Raw genomic sequence first — 14,720 nt, forward strand, 5'->3', positions numbered from 1 at the left:
TTGCATTGTGCTGAGGGGATTACCAGGTAATTGTTCACGCAGCTGTCTGATGGATGTCACAGATAGATCATGCAGTCTGTGTGCTCTCTTTTGTACTGCCAGTCACTGCCAGTCACTGGTGTATTCAACTGTGTAGCCTTGGACGTGCCATGTATGTGCATGTAACTTCCATGATCGAGGTAACTATTAGCGGCGATACTACGTGTCTCTCGGTCCTCTTTCAAGTGCTTGCCGTCCTTTTTCCCCAGGGGCGGCAATCTGAGGGATAGCCCTGGGCGCCACAAGCTCTAGCTACGCCTCTGTCTGAAGTCCAGCTGTCATCTAGCTCTGATCTATGCTCTCAGGCCTATGTAGATTGGGCTCTCCTTTTTTCCCCGCATATGAGGCAAAGGAATCGTGTTCCTGAAACCTGAAAAGCACCCAGATTAGATCTCATTCCAGGTGACTTGTATTGCTCCGTGTTCAAGATCTGGCCCCTGTATATCAACATCCTGTCTAACTCTATCATGTCAGGTTCTTCTCTTCCCAATTCACGGAGAGTAGTAGTGATTATAGAAATATTTAAAAAGGGTGCCAGATGTAAATCGAATAACTACAGGCCTATCAGCTTTATTGATATCTTACAAAGGTGTTATGCAGCCAGGTTTTGGTAAAACAACAGGCGTGGGCCACCTACTTCATATCCTTTCTCCGTCTCAGGAAGGGTTTTGGTCAAAGGTGGGAACAGTGGACCAAATATTCAGATTTATGCTGATACTCTAGAAGTACATCAAGATCCTGAAGGACCATCTTTATGTTGCCTTCACTGACCTATGACCTGGAGCCTGCATCTGGTTCACTCTTAGATAAATGAGGGCTCTTCATACCCTGGTAGGGATTTTGGTGAGGCAGCATGAGAACAACTTTGCCCAAGTGTGGTGAGACAAGGATGGGGCATTTACCAAGAAGATTAACATCACTAGGGGGATGCATCAGAGATGCGTTTTCACACCAATGCTGTTTTCTTTGTATATCAACGATGCATTTAATTACCTCCATGATTGTATTAATGGCACTCCTAAACTCCATGGTGTATCTATTTCCAGCCTGTTGTTTGCAGATGACAACCTAATCATTTCCAGAACCCCAGTCAGAATCCAGATCCTTCCTGACAAATTTCATGAATTTTGTGATCATAGGGTCTTGAGATCAACCCTAAGAAATCCAAATTCATGACTCTAAGGCCTCACAGATCCTTCTATAGAAACTTGATTCTGGGGACCATGGTACTAGAGGAGGTTAAGCACTTTGATTTTTGGGTGTGCGAATCAGCAGCTTCTTATCTTGGTCCCCCCACATTGATAAGTCAAGGGCTGTCTTACTACACAATTCTGCCGCTATTGGAAGGATACATAGCGATTCCACCCAGAGGGCAGCATATTCAGTTGTAGAGGTCTATAAGGTCACTATGCAGTCGACAGCACTCTATGGGGCTGAGGTTTGGGGCATAGGTTCTTTGGATACCCTTACAGCTAGAGAGGATCATGTTATAAGGTCTCTACTTCTCCTTCCCCAATCCGCGCTACTTCTTTCCGTGTAGTTTCACCTAGCTCTTAAGCGGATTGGTGACCTTGCTGTTTTGAGACCTCTGGTTTATTGGGTTAAGATATGGTCCTCTCCTGAGCTTGAATCATATAGGCAAGGTCTTCGCAAACTTGTCCAATTGGACAAGATTACACAACTGTTCCTTGGCTATCTTTCATCCAAATATGGCTCTTTATTTTGGGTCTGAATGCCTTGTGGACCAAACCATCTGCTATGAATTCATTAATGAAGGTTCTCATGAAGAAAGCATTCTGGGGGCATATAAGAACAGAATGCATGCAGAAAGAAACCAGTGATAGCCTAACTGTCAGGTTTTTATCTATTAAACCCTTTCCACAGTATGAATCATACCTGGATGAGGTCAACCTGCATTGGGCCAAATCCCTTTTTATTAAATTTAGGGTTGGCACTCTAGCACTGAGTGGCTTTACTCACAAGTGGAACAGGGTGAGGGCCAATAAGACTGACAAGCAGCTGTGCACTATAAGTTTGGATCTGGTGGAAACAGCAAACATATTGTGTTCTGTTGCCCACTGTTTTTTTTTCTAAACCCTACTGCCGGAGACTAGGGTTCCAGCACTATCTACCTGCTCTTCAAGTTTTGAGCTCAGACACAAGCAGACTCACTGTTTTCTGTGTGACAAGATTCTTATTGGCAGTGGGGATAGGCAGGAAACAACTTGCCCGTCCACTGTAATGCAAGAGCACTTGCACTTTACTTAACCTGGTTGTCCTAAGAAATTACTTAGGGCATGTATGTGTCCCTGAGTTGAGATATGGGAGCTGCTGTCGATACCTGTGGCAAATGGTAGGGTTATGTTATGTTCTGATTATTATTTATGATTAATGAAATCTCATTTTGAACTGTTTTTATGGTCTCTGACCACAACTAAGCACCATTAACATTATTACTGCTACAGCCATAAACTCTACTACTAGACACGGTGGGCCATTTATGTTTTTGTCTCTAGCAGTGTTGCATTTCCTTCTTTTGTTTGTGGGAGACACCCTAGTAGTGTTGTATTGTGTATTTACAAGCCTAATTGTGAGAAGTTGGCCTGGCATATGCTGGTCACTAGTTAAAGTGGCCACCTTGCACCAGTCCAATTCGACTCTTATGGTAGATAGGTTTAAGACAACCTTTTAAAGAAAGCTATCCTAGTGGTAGCTGTGGAGAGCAGCCTTCAGGCTAAGTCTCTGAGGAATGTAAAGCAGCTTGTTTTACCTTATAATCTCTTGAATTACCAAATGAAAGGACACCACACAGGTGTATATATATAAAATAGATATGTATTTATTACTAGACACACTCTACTATTCTCTTTATGAGATTAGAAGTCAGGAACATATGCAAACATCAACGTTTCTCAACAAATTAAGCAGAAATATGGCTGGGGCCCTAGGGGCGTACCAGACCATATACTAAAAAAGAGGTTTAGGAATATTGACTTGCAAGGGGACAAGGCCTAGGGCCTTCAGAATCGCTGGGGCCTCACTAATCCACCCAAGGCAGGTAAGTAAAGGACCCACAGGAGATGTGTGCAGTGTGAGAACACAGCTGTGGGTTCCCTATTGACTTCAATGGAGCAAGTCGCGGCTGGAATTTTAAAGTTCTAGGGTACTTCAGGAGAGTCTACAAGCAAGTCACTTACAAGGTAAGTAATTTGAGGGCCAACACACACAGGAGCACCGGAGTGCACGAGTTACCTCACCCAGGGAAGCCGGGTGCATAGGTGTCGGGTCACGGCGTCGTTTTCAATGGGAGCCAAAGAAGACTTGCTGCTTGTGAAGACTGGAGAAGTGTCCAGTGGAATCCAAGGATGGATTCAGAAGAAAGAAGACCTGAAAGCAGAGGAGACAGTGTTCAAAGTCACTTGCCGGTGACCCGGGCCCAGGAAGATGGATGCCCACAGTCGTCGGGTGATTTCAGGTGATCATGGGTGTTTTGACTCTTCAGCCACGAGGTCCAGGAGGCATTGATGACAACCAGGAGCTGGATTCGGAGTGTCCCACAATGTCTGCAGCTTACTGAGCTGTTGGCAGCCGGATTGGAGCCAACAAGCCTTGGCAACAGCAAATCTTGTGGAAAGTGAAGAAAGTCAGCGGTGCAGACCAGCAAGGTCTGAGGGACTCACCCAGTGAAGGTAAGTCAGGGCAGGCCTGGAGCAATCAGGGGAGCCCTTTGGTTTGATGAAAAAGTCTTCAGGGGACCCACAAGCCAACTGGCAAGGGATCGCAAAGACACCTTGGGAAGATTCACTTCACAGGAGCCCACGGTCACTCGGGACGAGGTAGGCCTCTGATTTTCAGTGAAAATCCTGCTGGAGGCTTGGGCCACACGTGGTCCAATGCACAAGTTCCTAGAACGTTGTGAAGGGGTTGCACTTGACAATAGTGCATGGTACCCGGGTATTGCTGTTCCTCACCACTCGTGGGGTCCACTCATCTCAGCTCTGCTGGGGACTCACAATGGCTGTCAAGAAGTTAGGAAATCTACTTCTGGAGCTGCAGGGACTTCGGACTCTGGCGGGAGTGGGAAAGATTGTGACTGTTGATTCAAAGTTTTGGTGCCTGCCAAGCAGGGGAGTCTCTCCTTGACTCCAAGGGAGATTATTCAGTCTTCCAAAGGTAGTGGAACGTTGAAGGTCCAGGATTCTTCTTGTACAGCGTTATCCAGGGATATCTAACTTGCAATGGCAAGGGTTCCCTATCTTATACTAAAGGAAAGGGAGGGACTAGCTCTATGACCACTCCTATGGGTGGGTCAGGGGAGTGGGTGGTTACACCCACTTCCCTTTGTCCAGTTTCACGCCACAGCAGGGGCAGGTAGCCCCTGAACCGATTTGAGCTGGCATATGCACAGAGGAGCCTACTGCTCCCCCAGTGCAGGACTTCAATGCACTCGAGGAGTGCACCCACCCAGCCCCAATACACTAAATCCTGTCTGGAAGGTGGTGACACCTCCCTGTGACAGGATTCCTATTGTTGGGCCTCCTCCACTGTGAGTTTCGGTCAGCAGCAGGAGGGCAGCCTGGTGTCTGTGCTGGTGGCATCCATTTTGTGATGCCAGGCTCTTTTAGATTTCTACCGTGTTTCCACAGTAGGTGCATGTCTATCCCTCTAGAAGGGTGGGATCATACTCCCACACCAGTTACTGGTGTGGGGGTATGATTCCAAGGCGTTTGACACCAAACACGACATGTTTTAATGCAGTCATCCCAAAGATAGCATTTACCGCTAGGTAATATGGTTTAACCGCATCCAAAAACAGCCACAGAGAATAGACTCTGCCAGCTGCAGAGGGGCCCTGCTCATGCAGAGGAACCCCCTCACATGTAAACCAAGCACTCTGCCCTCAGGATTGAAGGGGCCTGCCTTAGGGGTGACTGATAGGCTTATGTGTGTGTGTAAGGTGAGATATAGGGAACCTATATCTCAGTGAGGAGTGCTGACACTACCTTACCCAGGCTGCAGTAGCAGGCCTGTGGTGTCAGATTTAGTCTGCTTCCCAGGGGTGGCATAATACATGCTTCAGCCCCTGGCAGGCCTGTGAAGTATCTATGCCCTTGGTACCTAAGGTACCATAACCTAGGGGCTCATAAGGTACCACAGTATCCAATCACTAGTGCATCTAATATGCACTCCAAGTTGTTTAGAGAGAACAGAGAGACTGGGGTCCTGATTAGCAGGGACCCAGCCAGACTAAAGCCAAAAACCAGTGTTAACATCAGAAAAAAGTGGGGGCAACATAAGTGCAGATCCTACTCTCCTACACTAATGTATTTAGTTTTCACTTGTTTTTATTGTACACGTTTATGGCCTATGGTTTAAATAAAGTATTTTCTATTACTACTGGACTGAATGGGAATAGTCAACTTAACCCCTCCAAAGTCTAACGCTTTCCCTGCTGTTGTACAGACTGGAGTGGGAATAGTAAATCTAATCCTCCGAAGCCAAACACTTTCCCTACTGTTACACTATTTGGAGTGGGAGTAGTAAATCTAATCACACCAAAATCCAACACTTTCCCTACTGTTATTCTGCATGGATTAGGAATAATAAGTGTTCAACACTATTACTACTATTGCATAAACTGGAGGAGAAATAGTATATCCAATTTTCTAGCTCCAATACTTTTCCAATATTGGTGGAATATATTTTTGAATATATTTTGAATATTATTTGTATATTTTCAGTTTTGTATTATTATTTCCATTTTTTTGTTAGAATTAGTTAGTAAGTGTCTTTTGTTTTTTAAGTTTTTTTATATTTCATTTATTCATTTATTTAGTCATTATTTGATGTTTGATGTCTCACAGACGGAGATTTAATGGTGGATTTAAAATAAAGACACTGAATTTGATTTCCTAACTGCGGCGTACTCTTTGCTTTAAAAATTAACTCAGGCCACGGATTCGGCCTCAGGCACGCACCCGCTACTAAGCGCTCTGGCTGGGATTCAATTGTATGGAATTTATATATATATATATATATATATATTACCTACCTATCTGTTCAGTAGATTCTGAGAAAATAGCCTTTAAATCAATATATATATCTGAGCCAGCTTACGGTGCGCTTACCGTGCGCTTACCGTACGCGTACGGTGACGTGCGCGAGCGCGATTCTGATTGGCTGTTAGATATTAGTAAACATTCGAATCGGTCGAAACCAGGAAGCGGTGTCCGCCATTTTCTATCTCGCACTCTGAGGGGGTGGAAGAAAAACAAAGACAAAAAACATATAAAGGGGATGTTTAGACTGCTCCCAACCACCTAGCCTTGATGAAGGTGTTCTCAAAGAACCCCCAAGGCCAAAAATTCAATTTTAATTTTTTTCGAAAAATCGCCGATTAAGCTTACCGTACGCGTACGGTAAAAAAACATAATAAAAAAAAAATGATCCACATTCTCCACACCCCGTGTGCAACTGGTGCCCGAGGTGCACCAGTTGCGCATGGCATATGCAATCGACCTGCAATTCAAAAAATCAAACATTACCTTTCACAACGAAGCGCATAATATGTCCTCCATGTGCGCACGGTGCGCGAAGCGCATCGTGCGTACATGGCCCATCCAGCGTAACGTGGGCACGGCACTAACTGCGTAAAGTGGGCGCGCGGTGCGCGAAGCGCACCGCGTGCTCACTGTGCGCGCACGGTGCGTGAAGCGCACCGTGCGCGCACGGAACGAACTGCGTTAAGTGGGCGCGCACGCCACGAATGGCGTAAAGTAACTTAGCATTTAAAAAACCGTACAAATTCACTGAAAAAACCATAGGTTTCACACACGTTATAGTTAGGAATTAGCATTTAAAAAACCTTGCAAATTCACTGAAAAAACCATAGGTTTCACACATGTTATAGTTAGCTGGACATTTTACTGATAAAAAACCAATGAAATTCCCCCGTTATAGTTAGTGCAGGCAACTATAACTCACGTGACCGCAATCCTCTGCTGATGACATATGTGTCTTTATGAAAAAAAAATATTTGTAATATATGTATAGCTAAAATTTAATGTAAGAAGACATGGGCAAATAAGTGTCTAAATACAGTATTAGCATCAGCAGAGGATTGTGGTCACGTGAGTTATAGTTGCCTGCACTAACTATAACGGGGGAATTTCATTGGTTTTTTATCAGTAAAATGTCCAGCTAACTATAACATGTGTGAAACCTATGGTTTTTTCAGTGAATATATATATATATATATATATATATATATATATATATATATATATATATATATATATATATATATATATATATATATATATATATATATATGTCCAAGGAACTCCGCCCTCAATATCCAATGTACTCGGAAAGACTAAACCGAACACAATCTTCTGTGCAAAGTTGTTTATTGATTCATAGGAATCCCATAAGCCGCCATGACGCGTTTCGGCCTCAAGAAGGCCTTGATCACATGACGCTTTAGTGAAAAGCAATTGGTTTATATAAAGTGAAACTAATCCAGTGACTAATCACGTGATCGGCAGGTCAATAGACATGGAAGAGTTCTTATGCCTGGTAGCCTTGCACATTATACAAAACCTCATAACTTTACTCTCCATCTGTATGGACAGTAAACAAAGCAAACACACATTGATTTGGACAAACAATATTCAAATGGAAAATATTATACACTTAACAGGAGAAAGTAAATAACACATCCCCTGATAAAAAGCGGCGTATGTATTTCGATACAAACATGTACTTGATGTGCAAATTCTGCAAATGTGCAAATTCCGCATAGATGTAACAACATCATAACATACATCCTTTTGAAATGATTTGACATAATGCCACAGTGGGCAGATTGCGTAATTGTGTCAATTGGAACCTCATATAGCAGTTTATCCGATCCAATCCATAAAGACTTGCAACCCCTGTGGGTAAATTGTGTAAATATGCAAATATACAGCAAGAATAGCAGCATAGTATTGTACAGTACGATGATAACCTAATATAAACTATAAATGAAGTTTATACAGTCTAAGAGCAAATATAGCACCATTTCATAATACCATGTAAAGTGTATAAAGAATTACCACCTTAATGGTCAATTTGTGTAACTGTGCAAACTCGGACCTGGGGTACCAATTTGGCCCGATCCAATTGGTACTCGCTCCCAACCCCTGTGGGTAAATCGTGCAAATGTACAAACATAGAGCAACAATAGCAGCTATATAAAATACAGTACGATGATATGTTTGGTAAACAATGATTGGAATCCTATATTTTCCCTTTGCAAGTGTTGCTCAGAAAAAACAGATCGTAAACCTTATATGAAACATCCCACAAAAATACAAATCATTTATCCCATACTAAGTCGAAATATACAAACTAATCGCCTCTGATAGAGTAGTAAATCTCTGGTACCCCAAATCACCCCTGTGTTTGTTGCAGTGAAAAACTGAGAGTTGGTTAGAGGAACTAATATTTAAAAGATGAATTAGATCTGGTCCAATGTCACAAATCTATACTGCAAAAAACTTTCCTTATGCTAGACCCACCTATATCACGCTTTGACATATACAAACATACTATTGTATTGAAAAAAAGGGGAGGGTTTTTATTCAACGGAAGCGAGCGAAAAAACTGAAAGAGACCGATGTTATCAGTCTAAAAGATATTGTCCAAGACAAATTCTAAAAACCAATTAAATTGGATTACTGGAAAATGTTATTGTAAAAGCATGTACCCTGTATCTAATATTAGGCTTAGTCTGATACCACGATCATCAAGCCATTTGCCACCATGGCGCATAGATACAGTATTGCGGTATACAGTCAATTGACAATTGCCATATCAGGGACTAGTGCGTAAGGTAACAAGATCACAGCCAGGTATGCAAATCTTCACTTGTATTAAGACCCACAGGAGTTTTAGAATCGAATTCGATGATATATTTGGCTTCTAGTCTTCTTAGTAAGGATTCACGATCACCACCGCGGCGGAGCGGAAATACTGCATCCACCACAAAGTAACTTAGGTGGTCCAGACAACTATTGTGCTTCTCTTTAAAGTGTCTGGCCACTGGGTAGTTATCATCCTGGTTACTTATGGCTCTCATGTGCTGGAGTACACGCTTGTGCACCTACAACTTGGTACTCCCCACATATTGCAGGCCACACGTGCACTCCAGCACATAGACAGCAAAGTCAGTCTTACAGGTTAACTTCTTGGAGATCGTAACCGGGACAATATTGAAGGGAGTTTTGTAAGTGGTTTTATTTCTGCCATATTTACAAGCCTTACACGAGGCACATTTGATGAACCCCTTAGTAGATTGAAGCCAGGAAGCATTCGATCTTACCTCTGGACTACTGCTGACCAACATATCACTCATTGAGCGAGCTCTCCGAAACGTTAGTACCGGGGCTTTCGGGAGAGTTCCCCCGATGACCGTGTCGCCTTGAATTACACCCCAGTGTTTCTTGAAGATCATGCGTAGTTTGTTATGCTGTCGGCTAAAGGTTGTAATTAGTCTCGGAGGTTCACTGATGGTATTATGTTCAGACACTTGCGTCTTGGAACTAGTTTTAATGCACAGTGCATTTACATGGGAGGTGCTATTGGCTCTTTGAATGGCGCTATCTAAAAGGTGGGTCTGATATCCCCTATCCAGAAATCTACACCTACTTTGTTGCTGGGCCTTAATGCAATCCTCATCTGTGTTACAAATGCGTCTGATCCGCAACATCTCCCCATAAGGGATGCTGCGTATCAGGTGCCCTGGATGGTGGCTAGAGGCATGTAACACTGTGTTCCCTGCTGTTTACTTCCGGTGCAGTCTGGTACGAATCTGGCCATTGAGTATATACACCTCAACATCTAGAAAAGCAACAGAAGTACTACTGATGTGTGATGTAAATTCCAGATTGAGATCATTTACATTCAGCTCTTTAATTAAAGAACTGGCTGCTGTTTCCGACCCCCTCCAAATAAGGAAGAGATCATCAATGTAACGATACCACACCACGATATGTTTATGCATGATATCATTAAATTTAGTTTTGAGGACCTGCTCCTCCCACAGTCCCATGTGCAAACATGCGTAACTAGGGGAGAAGCAGGCCCCCATCGCTACTCCTCTCAACTGTTGAAAGATCTGGTTCTGAAACAAAAAGTAGTTATTGTTCAAACAAGTCATCACCATGTCTAGCAGCATTCTGTTGTGTTGTAACATGTACATTGGTTTAGTTCATAGAAAATGTTCTATTGCTCTATTACCATCCATATGATGTATACTAGTATACAGACTAGTAACATCAAGGGTAATCAATAATAAATCCTCCTGCCAATCAACTGTCTCAATCTTTCTTAGGAAGTCTCCAGTGTCTTGTAGGTATGATGGTAACCCCTTAACATGTTCCTGCAAGAAGAAATCAATGTAGCGGGAAGTGTTCTCCAACATGCTATTTTTAGCTGAAATTATTGGCCTACCAGGAGGCACGTCTGGGTTTTTATGTATTTTTGGGATTAGGTAAAAGGCTGGAATTACAGGATGGTTGGTCTTGAGAAATGTAAACTCATCATTGCTTAATAGACCGGCACTCTTCCATGAGAGTAGTTTGCTGTTAAAGTTATTCCATGCAGATTTTACCATTTCCCAATTGGCACGTCTATAGCATTGGCGATCATTAAGATGTTGCAAAGCTTCATTCAGATACATTTTTTTGGGCCATAGAACAATGTTACCTCCCTTGTCCGATTGACGGATAATTAGATTGTCGTTATCCTGTAGCTTTTTCATGAGGCTGCCATAGCAATTGTTCTGTTTGTGTTTACTCCACTGTGCCCGTGTAGTGGAAGTATGCAATTTCTTCAACTCAGTTACAACCAATTCATTATATGTGTCGATGTTGTCGTGCAGCATTATAGGGTTGAAGGTCAATTTAGGCTTAAATCCTGTTAAACCCGGCATATTGAATCTTGGCTCCCCACTGCTGGTTGATATGGTGCTGTCGAGTGTCCCTTCCCTGTGCAGAGATTGTAAGTCACTTAGTAGGTCTAAATCCTTAACCGTAAATAGAGTGGGGCTAACGTTGTCATATAGCCTGACTTCTTGATTCATTTGCGGTTTATTTTTGTTGAGTGAGTAAAATTTTCTCAGTTTCAACTTGCGAGTGTACTTATATAGATCAATGCGTGTTTGAGCATAATTAAAATGATTGGGCGGGCAAAAAGACAGTCCAAGAGACAAAATGTGTTGTTCTTTAATCGTAAGCTGCATGTCAGTCAAGTTGATAATCGAGAGAGAATTGGTAATGGGGCTTATTGTTTGCGATTCCATTTCTTTTGCTATTTCTTGTGTTGTGGCTTGGCGCTGACATCTGTTTTTGTTGCATTGTCTGCGCTGCCTTCGTTTGCGGTTGTTCCGTTTAGTTGTTTCCGATTTTATCATATTGTATACATATATATATATATAAAAGAAACGGATTGTTAACTAAAGATGAAATGAACTTTCTAAATATTGAACATCCGGTTATTCCTATTTTATATTTTTTACCGAAGGTTCACAAAAAAGTAACTCCAGTACCTGGGCGTCCCATTATCTCTGCCCAGAAGAGTATGAATGAGAATTTGTCGAAGTATGTTGACTTTTTTCTACAGCCGCATATGACTTCACTGCCATCCTATATCAGGGATACGACCGATTTCTTGAATAAAATCAAAGACATTACATGGTGTTCTAACTACCTGCTGATAGTTATGGATATTGAATCCCTTTATACAAGTATTAAGCATTGTCAGGGAATGATTGCTACTAAATTTTTCCTAGATAATAGGGATATCAATATGAAGGACCACAACAAAATGATTTTGGAGATGATTGAACTTTGTCTATCTACTAATTTCTTTCTGTTTGAGAATGTGATATACCATAAAGTGCGTGGTGTGGCGATGGGGGCATGCTTCTCCCCCAGCTACTCATGTTTACATGTGGGTTGGTGGGAGGAGCATGTCCTCAGGACCACCCACCAGCACTGGTGGAGTCATGTGGTTCATTATTGGCGGTATATTGATGATATATTTTTAATCTGGAATGGTTCAAAAGAAGATGCCAGTAGTTTTGTTGATGATATTAATGTGAATGATTTGAACCTCAGGTTTACTGCTTCCATTGATAATTCTTCTGTCGAGTTTCTTGATGTTCTGGTCTATATAGACAACAATATACTCTGTACCAAATTACATAGGAAGACAACTGCAGGAAACTCGATTTTACATGCTGAAAGTGCACACCCACGTCACCTTATCAACCGTATGGCGAATTCATTCGCTTTCGACGTATCTGTAGTTCTGATACTGTCTCAATTGAATGTCAGAAGGCAGCTTTCAATAGGTTCCTGGACAGGGGCTATAAAGAACTTCTCCTTACACATGCCCTTAATAAAGCTAATACTGTTCCCAGGGTTACTCTTTTACAACCTAGTAGTAAGAATATTACGTTGACCCCTGAATCAGATCTTCAGTCTATTCGTCTTATTACTACGTTTAGTTCTCAAGAAAAAGCCATTCATAAAATTATTTATTCTGAATGGCCTATTGTCTTAACTGACAATATTTTGGGTCCTATCCTTCCGAGTTTACCTTCTATCACTTTTAGGAAAGCGCCTTCTATGAGAGATGCCCTTGTGAGAACCATGCCTCCGGTTAATACCAGAGGCACTTGGCTTAATAAGAGTGGTTTTTTTAAGTGTAATTCCTGTCGGGCCTGCACTTTTGCCACCAATAGCACACACTACAGAACTGCATTTAATTGCAAAGAAATAGCCATTCAGGGACATTTGACGTGCCGCACTGATTATGCAATTTACAAACTTAAATGCACCTGCAATCTTGAGTATATAGGAAGTACAAAACTTCCTGTACATAAACGAGTCCTGCAACATATTAGGGCGATAGTAAACTGACCACAACTATCCAGTGGCAAGACATTTTAAGGCCATTCATGATAACAAATTAAAAGATCTGCAGTACACTGTCATAGGAGCAGTTGCCAACCCCGGACGGGGTGGCAACCGTGATAAATTACTTAGACAGCGTGAATCACATTTTATTCTAGCCTTAGATACAAGAGCTCCTAATGGTTTGAATATTAATGAGGATCTTCACAATTTTTTATGAATGGTTTTGTTATTTATTGTCGCCATTTGCCTTGTCTATTTAACTCTATTGCTGAATTGGTTTTTATACTTTTATATAATGTCTTTTAGGCATTTTATGACTAGTATTTTTAACTTTCAGACTGTTTGTTTTTTTAGGGATTTTCTGTTTTCCCTGGGCTTTTGATCTGTTTTATAAGATGAATTTTTATATCTTTTTACGGCTTTTTTTAGTATATTTATGAAATTTTGTCTCTCTTTTTTTGACTAGTTTTATTCATATATGCTGTTATTTTGATCCATGTCCTGTGCTGTACACATCGAGTTTTGCAACATACCTTTTGGGCTCTCAGTCACTGGACACTTGTCCTCGTACTTAAATTTGACAGTTCGTTTCTGTGTATAATAGGCTTATTTAGGTTGCCATTTTTGGTGGATTATATGCACTATGCACTTATTTTAATACCACCCTTCATGGCACCTCCTTTTTGTATTTTATGTATTTTATATATATTTATATATATATTTATATATTTATACATTCTTGTCAATGACTGTCTGTTTTGTAAAATAATAATTGTTTACTGAGCCCCGCTGCTAAATTTTGCGTATTTTGCACAAGACATTGAATGCACTTTTGATCATGCCCTAAGGGAGCGGATTGTTTGTTAGGATTTATTCTGCAGTCTGTCTTCTATTTTCTTCCTTGTGGTGTTCAGTGTCGCTCTATTTATGAGCTCATTTCACGGAGACGCATCATGTGATCAAGCTCCCTGCGTGGAGCGAAACGCGTCATGGAGGACACTGGTCCGTTAAATTCTTCATTTTAAATTGGGTATTAAATTACTTGCTTCACCCGCTTTGGCCTGTGGGACTGTTTGATTTTGATTCGGAGGCGAGAGGTCCGTGCCTGTATTTCCGCCGAGTGGAGAGGAGAGCGGAAAGGACTATTTCTATTTTATATATATATATATATATATATATATATATATATATATATATATATATATATATATATATATATATATATTATCTACTGGCGGTCGCCAGTAGATAGTTATAGTTAGGACCGTGTTTCCATAGGAAATCCGCAACATTCTATTTGGAATAACTTTGGCGCCGGTTGACGAATCCTCGTGAAATTTTCAAAATAGGTGGGGCGCTCCGCTCCGCTCCTACCCTGAAAGTCGCGGGGGGATTCGTCAAGCGGGGTCCCAAAACGCGTTTTCCCCATGCAATTTTCTAAAGGGACCTTTAGTCCAAGGTCCAGCCCGAACGGCTGAACAGAATTACTTGAAATTTGGTAGAGAGGTAGTCCTCAGGTCAGGAATGTGCCTTTTGCAGGTCTGGTGTCAATCTGTTCAGTAGTTCCTGAGAAAATCAAAAGTAAAATCATATATATATGTGGGCGGAGCCTAACCACACATCTCATCCTGAGATCTGATTGGCTGTCAGCACTTCATCCAAGAAGTGTTGGCAGCCATCTTGGGACCAATATACATGATAGCACCTCATTAA

The sequence above is a fragment of the Triturus cristatus genome, chromosome 2_1 (genome assembly GCF_964204655.1).
Source record: "Triturus cristatus chromosome 2_1, aTriCri1.1, whole genome shotgun sequence".
In the NCBI taxonomy this organism is placed as follows: Eukaryota; Metazoa; Chordata; class Amphibia; order Caudata; family Salamandridae; genus Triturus; species Triturus cristatus.